Source organism: Myotis davidii, unplaced genomic scaffold (genome assembly GCF_000327345.1).
Source record: "Myotis davidii unplaced genomic scaffold, ASM32734v1 scaffold1137, whole genome shotgun sequence".
NCBI classification, from domain to species: Eukaryota; Metazoa; Chordata; class Mammalia; order Chiroptera; family Vespertilionidae; genus Myotis; species Myotis davidii.
The window spans coordinates 504,619-515,956 of NW_006288443.1; the positions used below are offsets into that span (position 1 = coordinate 504,619).

General features: G+C 37.3%; 1 protein-coding gene across 1 annotated transcript in view; it reads right to left on the minus strand.

Annotated features, from left to right (window-relative positions):
* The window catches only part of SPOPL (speckle type POZ protein like), a 52,280-nt gene extending 47,020 nt beyond the window's left edge, over positions 1 to 5,260 (minus strand). The window contains exon 1 of the mRNA XM_015561753.1: positions 5,247 to 5,260. The gene's annotated coding sequence lies outside the window, so the exon portion shown is untranslated. The remainder of the gene's footprint in view (positions 1 to 5,246) is intronic.
* Positions 5,261 to 11,338: the final 6,078 nt, after the last annotated feature.

An 11,338-nucleotide genomic window follows, 5' to 3' on the forward strand; every position in this document is an offset into this window, starting at 1 on the left:
GGTCCTTGCTCTTTCTCCTAAGTTCCAAGGGACCTTCTTTTGCCTCTGTAATTTGTTTCCTGAGCCCATGCAGCCTAGATGGCTCACTTTTTCTACCTTTGACTTTCTAAATTAAATAAACTTTTGCTTGTATTTGAAAAAAGAAAAGATTATAGTGAGTAGCCCTAGGCGTTTTGCTCAATGGTTAAAGTGTTGGCCTGCAGACTAAAGGGTCTCGGGTTTAATTCTGGTTAAGGGCACCATGTACTCGGTTGTAGGCTTGGTCCTGGCCCCTAACAAGGGGCATGCTGGAGGCAATCAATCAATGTGTCTCTCTGTGTGTCTTTCCCCCTCCCTTCCATTCTCTCTAAAAAAAAAAATCAATGGAAAAAATATCCTCAGGTGTGGATTAACAAAAAATAACAAGATTATAGTGAGTTTAAATGAGATAAGGTCTGTAACATACTTATACTAGTGTCTGCATAGTTAGCTGCCAATTCTGGATCTACTAATATTAATCCTAGGCACTTTTCCAAATTCACCTGAGTTCTAAAACATTCACACAAAATAAAAGCTGTATTCTCTCCCTCTCCCTTCTCCAGCCACTTTTGTTTTAGGAAAATATGGCTAAACGTTTAAAAATTTTGTTCCCATAGGTCTTTTGCTTTCATTCTTCTCCTCCTGCTCATTTAGCAATATCTAGAAATTTTTACCTTAAATCACTGAAGACTTCTTTACCTATCCTGCCCAAAGTTAACCTGCTACAATTACTTCCTTAAAAGCCTAATGTGCTAATGAAAGGAAAAGCAAAATAACTAGTTACGCGCCCAGCCAGTGTGGCTCACTGGTTGAGAGACCACCCATGCACTAAGAAGTCGCAGGTTCAATTCCCAGTCAGGGCACATGTCCAGGTGATGAGCTCAATCCCTGGTGAGGGCCATGCAGAAGGCAACCGATCAATGATTCTCTCTCAATACTGATGTTTTTATCTCTCTCCCTCTCCCTTCCTCTCCGAAATCAATAAAAATATATTTTTAAAAAATTTTAAAAAGTTGCCAGAGATTAGAGTTGTAATAATCACTGAAAAGTTTGAAAGATATGCATCAATTTTGCAATATCCTCTTAAAAGCCTCTAAGAATCAAGAATAGTACCCCAAATATCCTAGTTACGTTAAAAAAAACCCCATTAAGAAGTTTCCATCTACCAATTTATGTTAAAGGTTATATAATTCATTTCCTACATTACCTTTTGAAATACAACATTAAAATTTGGGTAATTAAATCCATACTTTGAAAACACAATTGTATTAAAGTAACAGTACATTTTACTAATTTTCAAATCACTTTTTTTAAATCCTCACCCAAGGATATTTTTTTCCTTTTTAGAGAGTGGAAGGGGAAGGGAGACAGAGTCAGAGACATTGACTGGTTGCTCCCCCCATGCTGGGGATCAAACCTGAGGCCCATCACCAGGAATTGAACCTGCGACGCTTCAGTGCGTGGTTCAACACTCTAACCACTGAGCAACACCAGCCAGGGCTCAAATCACTTTATTATAGTATTTAAGCAATATTCCTTGTTCTAAAATTCCAGAACACTGGAACAAATTCACATTTGTCTAGCATTTACTGAACAAACATGTATTAGGTATCTACACAGGTTAGGAACTAGACAAACAAAGCAAAGCTCGGAGAGGCAAATACCTAACCAAAGTAGAAAAAGTGTAATTACTAAAATAATATCCTTTTCTTACACATCACTTTTCCATCCATTTGGCAACTGTACGAGTCCAATGTTATATTCTCTTATGTCTTCCCTTTACTTTCATCTACCCTCTCTCCCAGTGTGGCTCCCTTAAGGAGGACTTCAGCACTTGTTCATTGTCTTCTTCACTATTCCTACCACCACCTTGCATAATTTCACTCCTGCGGACTTCTGACATACCATACCAGCACAGTTCCTTGACCTTTGTGAATGATCGATCTCATCCACTTTAGATATTAGCAATCTTTTTTCAAAGCTTCTGACTTGGAACTTAATACCTGGAATAGTTTGACCCACTATGAAAATAAACCTCAGTATATCATTTTATAACATAACTAATTCCTGATGTTATCAATTTAATGCCTAGTATCTCTATTACCAACACTTCGTTGAGTCTTTCCCTTCTTTTTTGGGGGGGGGGGGCAGGGGGGTTAATCCTCACCCGAGGATATTTTCTCCATTGATTTTAGAGACAGTGGAGGGAGGGGGCACGGAGAGAAAAACATCTAAGTGAGAGACACATCAATTGATTGCCTTCTGCACGTACCCGAACCGGGGCTGGGGATTGAATCTGTAACCCAGGTAGTACATGCCCTGACTAGAAATCAAATCGATTTCTAGTATGGCTCAAGTGTGTGGGCCAAGGAGCCATACTGGCCAGGGCTTCCATTCATCTCAAGTCACTATCCCCATTGTGACTTCACTTCCATATCAAACTCAAAACCCAAAATGCATCAGTTCAAATACTCTCTAGCGAGTATGCTTAACATTTCACTCTTTTTTTTTTTTACCACAACCATTCTGTAAACCCTTCACTCTTCATCAATTTAATTACCCACTGTCTGCTCCTTTATTTTCATTGCTGAGCAATGTTGTAGAAAACCTTTAAAAAAATCAACATAGCAACTTCTTAAGTGCATACTTTCATTAAATACATACTTCTGTTTTTTAACTAAGGGGTTTGTTGCAAAATAAGTCTTACCAAATTAATTAAATTAGAAATTCAGTTTCTCAGTTGTACTAGATCATTTTAAATGCTACATAAACACAAGCGGCCGCTAAAGGCTATCATAATAGAAAGTGGAGATTACAAGACATTTCCATCAATGCAAAAAGCTTTATTAGATAGTGCTGCTCTACACATTCTATGGCAGGCCTGCTCAGCCACTATTTCTGCTCACATAACCTCTATTTTCCCACTGACACTACCTATTGCCATCTTTGTGACTTCATGAATCTTACAACCTGCATCATTAACATGAAACAATAGGCTGGTACCAAAGTGATCAATAAGAGCAATGGCATCAAATCTATCTCTTACCATGACTTGAGAACAAAGGATTTAGTTGCCCCTAATCATTTGGGCCCTGGCCCACTTTGAATCCCAATACTGTCATTAAAGGAAAGTGTTAAAAAGAGAGGTGTACTTCAGTTCCTTTCAGATTTTACCACTTGTTAAAGATGGAACTTATCACTTCTCAGCCTTTTGGCTAAGATCGAGTGTAGTATATGTTATTAGATTAACATCTGAAACGTCCTCTATCTGAGGACAATTATTTTACATGGATTTCCGGAACTAGGAGATGGAACAGAAGTTTGCTCCATCCATTCCACACATCAACCTGCTATTACAGTTACTTCCAGGATAAGTGCTCCAAAAAAAACCCAATAAAAACAAAAGCAAAAAGAAATAGAACTCATTAATGCACTTGTATCTCACCTATTGATAGACCAGCGGTTCTCAACCTGTGGGTCGTGACCCCTTTGGCGGTCGAACGACCCTTTCACAGGGGTCGCCTGAGACCATCCTGCATATCAGATATTTACATTACGACTCATAACAGTAGCAACATTACAATTATGAAGTAGCAACGAAAATAATTTTATGGTTGGGTCACAACATGAGGAACTATATTTAAAGGGCCAGAAGGTTGAGAACCACTGTGCTAGACTATAGCATGTCAGCAGCTGGACATAAAAATCTACCTAACTACTCAGGCTCATTTTAATGCAACTATTAATAATAGTGTTGTTTTTTCTAAATTATCTATTATAACCCTGGCTGGTGTGGCTAGCTTGGTTGGGTGTTGTCCAGTGCATAAGCGGTTGCTGGTTGATTGCCCAGTCAGGGCATATACCCAGTTGCAGCTTAATCCCTGGTAGGAGGTGGGCAGTGGCAGCCGATCGATGTTTCACTCTCACACCAATGTTTCCCTTTCTCCCTCTGCCTTCCTCTTTCTCTAAAATAATAAATAAAAAAGCTTAAAGAAAATCTATTACAAGTGCTAAATCAAAAAAAGGTTACTGGAAAACAGACATAAACTAGTACTATCCTAGGCAAAAGCAGGATAAACCAGTATGCTTTAAAAAGATAACAGGAACTACTACATTTTGGACCTTTAAATTATAAAATCTAAGGGAAAAAATTGACAAATAGCATGCCTTAAGGTAAACAGTAGTAGGGAATAGATTTATATGCCTATATCATAACCATTAAAAATGGCTTAATTATTTTCCCAAGAAAAATTTTTGCCATATAGCTGCGTAGTTTACAGAAAAAAAGAAAGACAAAGAAATGAAAAGAGAAAAAGAAAACAACGAAGCCATATGATCCAGGAAGAGCAATGTGGAAGGAGACCCTGGATTTTAATCCAACCTTTTCTGAAATGAAGTAACACTTAATCAAACTAGACTTAATAAAAGGAAGCTATTGCTATCTAACTACCAGCCCTATCTCTCTCACAAAGAAATGCTTTGCAAAACAAAAAGAATTGTTCTTGTACCTCACAGAAACTTTTTAAGGACATGAATGCCATCTCAGGTCCTCTGCTGATGAGTTAATAATTCCAAGATTCTAAGGGGACATCTGTAATACTTTCAACAATAAAGATAAATTAACAAAAATAATAATTCCCAGATTCTTATGACTAGCAATAATCAGTAAATGAATATGAATAAGCAGAGCACAAGTATTTATCAAACTGCTGTTCTACCTTGAAACAGTACTTTGCAGCAGTAAAAAATGAAGTCAGATATAAAAGTATTAGCTACAAAAAGGCATATAAAATATTGAAAAGGAAAAACTATGGGCTTATCTGCGGTTATGAGTCTATATGTGTGTTTTAACAGATGAAATCAACAACTTAATTATGATGCCCGAAAGGTGATTCCCTATATATGATTCTAACAATCTACATTCATTGAGGACTATGAAGAGACTAATAACCAAAATCCTAACACTGAAAAGAATACATAAGCAGAAATGTTTTTTGCATTCTTGTTTTCACTACACAATTTGACATGAAAAATACATATTAGTATTAGCAACACTGCCTTTGTGACACAAGGAAAAAATCCAAAAGTAACAAGAAATTAAATATAAAAACACACTGCATGCTGTGGGCACACTTATGGTAAAATTTTCTCAATTTTACTTTCAAGTTCTGAAAGATGAGTAAGCTCTACGGTGTATACAGTATTTCCCTCATTTAAGGGTAGCAAACCTCACAAAATAATGAAGGAATACAAATTACAATCTAGGTAGAGAGTCAAGTAAAAGCAAGTACATTTCAGCATTGTGTAATTAAAGCTTCAGGCCAATGTTGCAAACTCACTCAATAAAAGAGCCTATAAAACTTTTCCCCAGCTTGCAAAATCTTAAATCCTTTTCCATGTTTAGCAATAGTTGTAGAAAATGCACTATTTGTCAGAAAGCCAATGAACTACACAGTGACAAGGTAACCAGAAATATCCAATGGGTTTTGTAAAAATAAACATGTCTCTATTACTTTCCCTTGGTGAACGCGTGAGATGGGTATGAGTGGGGAAAGGAATTAGATTTATTTTATAAAACTAGCCTATCCACAATGCAATACCCTTTCATTCACTAGGATAGCTAAATTAATGAGACAATATTAAGCAAATGTTGCAGAGTAGTTGGGACAAATGGAACTCTAATTCCTCATTCCCTACTAATGAGACTACATAAATTGGTACAACCACTTTGGAAAGTACTGGATAATATATACTGAAACTAAATATAAACACACCCTATGGCCAAACAATTCCACTACAAGTTACATGTCCTAAAGAAATGTATACATATGCACCAAAAGATATGTACAAGAATATTCAATAGAGGTACTATAATTTGTGGCTCCAAACTGGAAACCTAGATGCTCATTAGCAGTACAATGGATAAAATATAGTATATACAGTCATATAATGAAATAGAATGCTACAGAAATATGAGAATGAATAAGCTACTACTACACACTACATGCATGGATAACATCAAAATAAATGTTTATGGTAAGAAACCAGATACAAGTGTGTACATGGTGTATGGGGCTGTGTGCATGTCTTTGAATGTACGTTATACTTCAATAAAAGTTTACTTAAAATTAAAAAGCAAACAAATATTTAAAAAATAAATAGGCAATCTTTATGCCAAGATAGATATCTATATGTAATAAAGAGGGAATACGCTAATTGACCCTCACTCTGTCGCAAAGATGGCAGCACCCACAGCCAATAAGGAGGGAATATGCTAATTGACTGCCACACCCTCAAAGATGGCAGCACCCACAGCCACAAGATGGCAGCACCCAGTTCCCTCAGCTTGCCTCCAGAAACCCCCAGCCCCCTCCGCCCCCCAGCCAACCAGAGCCAGCCTGAGGCGCAGGCAAGCCTCGAATGGCAGCTACCCAGCCACCCAGTGCCGCCTGAGGCTCAAGTAACCAGGGCCGGCTGAGGCTTGTGCTGCCGGCAGTGGCAGCAGCAGAGGTGTGATAAGGCATCTCCTTCTCCTGATCACCGGGTCACCTCCCGGCCCTGAGGGCTCCCGGACTGTGAGAGGAGGCAGGTCGGGCTGAGGGACTACCACTCCAGTGCATGAATTTTCATGCACCGGGCCTCTCGTCTATATATAAAAACCTAAGCGGCCGAATGACAGAAAGACCAGTCGACTGGTTGTTATGACACGCACTGACCACCGGGGACAGATGCTCAACGCAGGGGTTCAGGCTCTCTCCTGTGTGGATTGGGCCTGCAGGGATTGGGCCGAAACCAGCTATCTGACATCCCCCAAGAGGGTGCAGGCCGAGAGACCCCACCGGTGCACGAATCCATGCACTGGGCCTCTAGTTCATAATAAAAATCTTGCTCCCAATGCCGTGTTCCCATCATCCTAAATTTAGGAAAGAACACTTTTTTTAATCTCCCCTCATGCTAATTTAAAACATTTTTATATTAAACAAAGAATGCTATATTAAGGTAATAGAATGTAAGAGTCAAATCCTCTTTAAGAGAAAACACTAATTTGAAAAAATTTTAACACCTAAATACTCTCTCTCCACCACTAACTACCTTGATCACATTTGACCTTCACTTTCCTTCCATCTGTCAAGGTTATTCTTTTCTGCCATTTATTTAGTAGTGACATTTGAAAAGTAATGACCTACGCTAAGAGGGTAATTATGAGGATAAAAAAAAAATGTGTAGCCCTGGCCGAGTAGCTCATTGTCCCTATATGCCAAGGCTGTGGGTTCGATATCCATCAGGGCACATACAGGAATCAACCAGTGAATACATAAATAAGTGGAACGACTCTCTCTCTCTCTCTCTCTCTCTCTCTCAAATCAATTAATAAAAAAATGTTTTAAAGAATATGTATATAAAGATTTCAGCACTGGGCCTGAGCACTCAATGATTAGATGGATTAATAAACCCCAAATAGTAAATCTTCCAATTCTATTTCTAATTCATCACTGTAGACACAAAGCCTGGCATTTAATAGTTGGGTCAATAACTATTTGTGGAGTAAATGAATGATGTGAGTTCAAAACAGGAGAAAAACAAGGCAAAAGTGGGAATAAGGGAAAAAAAGCAAGTTCAAAAGGTCACAAACTATTTTTGTTATCAGGGAATATAACAAGATTTTTAAATCTCAAGACAAAACAACAAAATCATATACATATAAAACCATTAAAATAAACAAAAATTGCCTCAGTATTACTTTTCTTCCATATACTTCACAATGGAGAAATAGCATGTTTTAACTAAAATTAAAACATGTTTCTTTAATACTGAAACCCTTTATTTTTATTTTTTTTTTAATATTTTATTGATTTTTTACAGAGAGGAAGGGAGAGAGATAGAGAGTTAGAAACATCGATGAGAGAGAAACATCAATCAGCTGCCTCCTGCACATCTCCCACTGGGGATGTGCCCGCAACCAAGGCACATGCCCTTGACCGGAATCGAACCTGGGACCTTTCAGTCCGCAAGCTGACGCTCTATCCACTGAGCCAAACCGGTTTCGGCAATACTGAAACCCTTTAAAATATTTCTGAATGAATTCTTTATGAAGTTGACAGGAATCATAAGTATATTGCAGTTATTTTTAAGACATTCATCACAGCACATCAATATTCTGACTAAATATGTCACAACAGAGATGAAAGAAAAGCAGATTTCAGCTGAACCTTCCCAAGTATTTTTTATGAAAACAGAAATGCAATTTAGCTATCAAAATTGTCAAGACTGCAATCTTACATTAGTTTTCAAAGACAAATGAAATACTTTAATATTAATTTTGTGAACAAAATATCAATTAATGATTTGATACGGCTCTTTTCCCCTCCACTTTAAGCACATCATCTGCTGATATATCTTAGATCAGACACAGCATTACTGTTTTTCATTAACCAACATTTAGACAAAGCACTAAACTATGTGGAAAACAATACTCTAACTGTAAATATAACTCATTCAGGTCTTAGACCAGCTTGATATAGACACTGTTGTCATTTCCATTTTACAGATGAGTACATTGAGGTAGAAATGCTAAGTAACTTGCCTAAAGTAACAAAACTAAAGTTTTAAATAGTAGACGAAATAAATAAATAGTAGACGGGTACACACTCTTAGCCTCTATGCTATGCTGTCTGGAGAGCTCTGAAATAAAGCAGAACAAAATTTATTCTGACTTGATGTTGGGAGGTTAGCTATTTTGATGACTTCGGGTGATAACCATAAAACGATGTAGCACTAATGCCACATTTCATTAATTCTAAGAAACCCATTTTATGTTCCATATTTTAACATTTCTGAAATTGATGGCATTTTACAATTGTAATTGATAGTGCCCTCTCTCTTTGGGTACATAAAATAATGGAGCATATGGTAACTAGTGACAAGTACCATTGAAAATTTATATTATCTACAACTCATGAGTTAGTAATAAGAAGTAAATGAAATAAAATAAAAGTAAGGTACTTGATACTGTCTGGTATAAGTGTCTAAAAAAGGGTAGTTCATCCCTACCAAAATGACCTATGAGGAAATTCTATTAAAGCTATTTTTACACTAGAGTAAGTTGTCAGTTACTCAGGTCCATGTTTAAATAATCCTGGTTATATTCTGATAGGAAAAAAAATACTGGTTTCATTACACAATTTGATGAAGAAAAAAATTTTTTATAAAGGACTTGGGACTTGGGACAAGGCAGATAGATGAAAGGACAATGGAAATAAAACACACACACACAAAAAAATAATCGACAGTGAAGCATAAATCAAGATACCCCAAAATACCACTTGATTCAAGCCAGTTCTCAAATGTGATTGATAACATATTTACGTGAGAGAATGTTTTCAAAAATACACTTGGAATACAATCAGAAATGACCAAATCTGTTTAGTGAGTGCCTATATACCACTTGAGCTTCTCTAGCAAAACTAGACATAATTGAACTGCCATATCAAATAACTGGTTAATAAAGGTTCAGACCGATCCTAAGAATTACCAACAAAAAAAAAATTTAACTAAATAAAATCCAATTTAGTCCGGCCAGTGTTGCTTAGTGGTTGAGTGTTGATCTATGAATCAGGAGGTCATAGATAGATTCCCATTTAGAATACATACCTGAATTATGGGCTCAATCCCCCCCGCTGATCAATGATTCTCTCTCATCATTGATATTTCTCTCTCCCTCTTCTTTCCTCTCAATAAAAATATATTTTAAAAATTAAATTTATTTACATATTTGATAGGTTTTTGTGTTATTTGCCTTGATAGTTTCAGGATGAATTTATATTAAATTTTGTGTTTGATTTTGTTTTTGTATTATAGGATGAAAACTTTACTTTTAGGGGAAGTTCCCACCGCAAAACACCAGAAATTGTATCCAAATTACTATGAAAAAAAAATAATGCCTTGAGACAACTGCACTCTTTATCTTAAAAATCAATTATTTGAGTGGCAGAGTCAATACAGGGAAGGAGGAACACAAGTATATTTTACACAAGAAAAACCTTAAATTTGTCTCAGAAACCATACCCAGATCTAGCTGGTTTGGCTTAGCGATAGAATGTCGGCCTGTGGACTAAAGGGTCCTGGGTTCAATTTTGATCAAGGGCACATGCACAGGTTGTGCACTCGATCCCCAGTAGGGGGCGCACAGGAGGCAGCCAATCAATGATTCTCATCATTGATGTTTCTCTCTCTCTCCCATCTCCCTTCCTCTCTGAAATCAATAAAAATGTATTTAAAAAAAAGAAACCATACCCAAACAGAAAACAATTTTTTCTTGGTTAAGACATCTCAAATATTTAAAAAGCACCATCTAGTTTTCAGTTTTACTAAAACCTCTGAAATCTTGCATTACTAATACATGAGTGAAACCCTTCTTTTTTCATTTTGAATTGTTATTTCCAATTATTTTTACTCCTATTTCTAATAAAGTGTGAAAGCAAATGTGAAAACTCCAAAGGATTTTGTGCATGTCTGTGTGGAGTATCTTCTAAGCACGTTCATATTGCACAGATGAATTATAGTATTCCCAACATACTTTTGCTTCAGATATACAAACAACCTATCCCAACCATAGTTTGAAGGTAATGCAATTTTATATTTGTAGACAAATTTTTAAATCTGTCTTTGCCTATGTAAAGTTCTGTTTCACAACACAATTCAGAATATAATGCTAATAATTATTCTGGAAAAGGGAGCCTGTTTTTAAAAACCATAATCCTATCTAATAAAGAGAAACATGGTAATGGGCGTACAACCGCTACCCTTCCCATTGGCTAATCAGGGTGATATGCAAATTAACTGCCAGCCAAGATGGTGGCCGGCAGCCAGGCAGCTTGAAGTTAACATGAGGCTTGCTTGCTTTAGTGACGGAGGAAACCAATGTTCCCCTCCTGCTTTGCCGGCCTCTGAGCCTGCAGTTTAAGAAACATTGTAACATATATAGAAGCTAAAAAAAACCTCAGAAACCAGCTTTCAGCTAGCTGGGATCTCAGAGCTGGAGTTGATACAGAGTTTCGATTATAGAACCTAAACAAACCAGATACCTGCTTTCAGCAGCTGAGGCCTAAGAGCTGGAGCGAGGCTAAAGCGAGGCTAAAAAAGAAAGGAGCAGTTGGGAGCTTCAGTCCCAGCCTGAAAACAGCCCTCAGCCCCTCATCCAGACTGGCCAGGCACCCCAGTGGGACCCCCACCCTGATCCTGGACACCCGTCAGGGCAAACCAGCCTGCCTCCACCCATGCACCAGGCATATAATAAAAGGGTAATATGCAAATTGACCTT